This window comes from Tachypleus tridentatus, chromosome 13 (genome assembly GCF_004210375.1).
Source record: "Tachypleus tridentatus isolate NWPU-2018 chromosome 13, ASM421037v1, whole genome shotgun sequence".
Classification (NCBI taxonomy): Eukaryota; Metazoa; Arthropoda; class Merostomata; order Xiphosura; family Limulidae; genus Tachypleus; species Tachypleus tridentatus.
This window is the reverse complement of record NC_134837.1, coordinates 121,212,435-121,215,672: the sequence shown is the minus strand read 5'-3', so window position 1 is coordinate 121,215,672 and position 3,238 is coordinate 121,212,435. Positions and strand designations below refer to the sequence as shown.

General features: G+C 32.6%; 1 pseudogene; it reads left to right on the top strand.

Moving 5' to 3' along the window:
* Nucleotides 1-358: 358 nt before the first annotated feature.
* Nucleotides 359-2,803, top strand: LOC143240969 (techylectin-5B-like; annotated as a pseudogene).
* Nucleotides 2,804-3,238: the final 435 nt, after the last annotated feature.

Genomic DNA, 3,238 nt, shown 5'->3' with positions numbered 1-3,238 from the left:
TGTAGAAATTAATACTTTATGGTCTATAAATATGTTTAAAATGTAACACGTTACGTTTAACATTAACATTAAAATTAATAACTACAGACAACACCTCTTGCAGTAATAATAACTCGAGTGTTGATAAAAAGAAGCCGAAAATTCAGATGTTGACTAGAGCCATATTTAGAAAACTATAAACATTTCTTGGACTCAGTGTGAAAAACATCAGTTACAGTTACTAACACGGTTCTAACTTGTAATAATTTAAGGAAACCCGTTTTTGGATATCCTGGTTAATACAACTATAAAATTATTAATAGAAGATTCACATCTTCAGTCTATAAGGAAACAGTTCTGTGTTATTAACCATTTAACAATGTACAACACTGTGAAGATATTAAGTATCTTGTCTTTCTTCGTGTTGACCCAGTCTGATGTCCATCATCACACAGCTTGTAATACTGTTTGGTCACTGAAAGGAATAGTGGACTCCGTTATAGAATTAGTAGATCTGACTAGAGTGAGAATTTCTGCTTTAGAAGGTAATATATTTTACTTGAAGTATTTTAGTTAACGCAAAACTTGAACATTAAAGTAACATTTAAATGTAACTATATGCTACGTTAGAATGTTAAACCTAAATATTACAATATTATCGCTGGTAATATGTTCACTATATCTTCAATTAGTTTTCTGTTTTCACATTAAACTTTTTATCCGTTATTCTTTAGGTGTGTTTTCTACAAGTACACTTGAACGAACATTTCCACCGATTGTTAACGACAAAGAAAACAGATCCTTTGAACAATCTTTTTGTGTGACACAGACGACGGAACAAAAGCCACCTCTACCAGAAGACTGTGCCAGTATCTATAAACAAAAACTAAACCGAACCAGTGGTGTGTACAAGATTGAGCCTCAAGTTTTGAACCTGTCGATCTCTGTATACTGTGATATGGAGACATCAGGAGGAGGGTGGACGGTAGGTGAACTAAACTTTCTTTTATGGTACATTAATGGTACATTTTATGGTACTTAATTATGAGTTAGTGGATGTTTCCATGAATCAGTTAATTCAAAGTTTACCATTATTTTTATTGAAGAATAAACTTCTTTGTTATATAAATATAGTTATTTAGAAGAAATGGAAAATAAGTTTCAAAACCAAACCCTTATTTAAAAAGAAAAAAAAATATTTAAGTTTGTTAAGAACATGTAACGTTTTTCTTTTTAATTTCATCACATTTTTTCACTGATTCCGTTCATTAATATAAGTTTCTTGAGAAGTTTGAAACATATTACTTTTTATTCTAAAATCATCTTTCAAACATAAATTTATTGTTTGTCTGTTTGTTTTGAATTCTGCGCAAAGCTATTCGAGGGTTATCTGCGCTAGCCGTCCCTAATTTAGTAGTGTAAGACTAGAGGGGAGGCAGCTAGTCATCACCACCAACCGCTAACTCTTGGGCTACTCTTTTAACAACTAATTGTGGGATTGACCGTCACATTATAATGCCTCCACGACTGAAAGAGCAAACATGTTTGGTGCGAGCGGGATTTGACCCCGCGACCCTCGGATTATGAGTCGAACGCCTTAACACGCTTGGCCATGTAGGGTTAACACAAATTTAGATTATACGTTTGTTACGAATTGAGTACAAAGCTAGACAATAGTCAGAGCTGTTTGTGCTCTGACAACCACGATTATCAAAACGTAGTTTGTAACAGTGTGAGTACTCAAACATCCCGCTGTACCAGTGTGGGTCAAATCATAATAATGAGTTTTGTTTTAATTAAAGAACATATCAATATTTTTACAGATAGTTTCCACATATTTTGTACAGAATAATGTTGAATAATACATTAATATATATTTTAAAGTTTCATTTTGATATAAATCTTAGTTATATCAGTATTGATTTTCTTATTTATATTTATTCCGAAGAAGAGGAAATTTTGGAAAACCAGTTGATAATTTTTACAGATCGTGGGTAGAATACAAAAATGGTTTTGGAAATTTAACCCATGAGTTTTGGTTAGGTACAACTTTATATATTTATCTAACAGTGATCAATTACTTATTTCGTTTCGTGTTATTCAGTATTATTTGATATAATTAATTATTTGTTTGTTTTAGAATTTTGCACAAAGCTACTCGAGGGCTATCTGTGCTAGCCGTCCCTAATTTAGCAGTGTAAAACTAGAGGGAAGGCAGCTAGTCATCACCACCCACCGCCAACTCTTGGGCTACTCTTTTACCAACGAATAGTGGGATTAATCGTAACATTATAACGCCCCCACGGCTGAAAGAGCAAACATTGCCTTATAAACTATTTAATTATTATATACTGATTCTGTTCCAAGAAATGACGTCATATTCTCTTTGACCAATCAAGACAATATGATGCTTTGTATTGATCTGGAAGACTTTGAAGGAAGTTAAAGATATGCAGAGCATGACGAGTTCTTAATACAAAGTGGAAGAGAGCTCTATAAAACGAGTTACAAAACGTACAAGGGTGACGCGGGTGAGTTTAAACTTTATTCCAGTATATAACATCCTACATTAGTTGTTTATATATTATTTATTAATTATTTCGATATTATATCAGGAAATTCTCTTGCTCTTCACAACAACATGATGTTCAGTACTAAGGACAAAGACAACGATAAATACAGCGGAAGTTTTGCTCAAAACTACAAAGGCGGATGGTGGTACAATTCATGTCATCGTTGTTACTTAAATGGCCTGCATTATACAGAAGATAAGGTAGATGCTGCTGGTATATCATGATACGAGTGGAAAAACAAACAGTACACTAAAGACAAGCGAGATGAAAATAAGACCTGTGGAGTTTATTATTGGTCAATGTTGTTGTTTTGAATTAAGCACAAAGCTACACAATGTGCTATCTGTGCTCTGCCCATCACAGATATTGAAACCTGATTTTTAGCGTCGTAAGTCCGCAGACATACCGATGAGCCACTGAGGGGCCATTGGTCAATAAATAATAAATAAAATCTAAATATATTATGCAAAATTGTATTTTACGTTATACGTCATGATAAACAGATAGGATAGACAGATATTCTTAACATGTTTAATTTTTCTTCTGTGTGTAATTATATTTTAGTGGATATTTTACCATAAACAAATAAAGTAATTTTGGTGAGTGTTTACAACTGCTACTTTAATCTAATGTGTTCTGAAGAACCTAAAATATTTGTATTATAATAAAATTGTTATTTTCTAAAG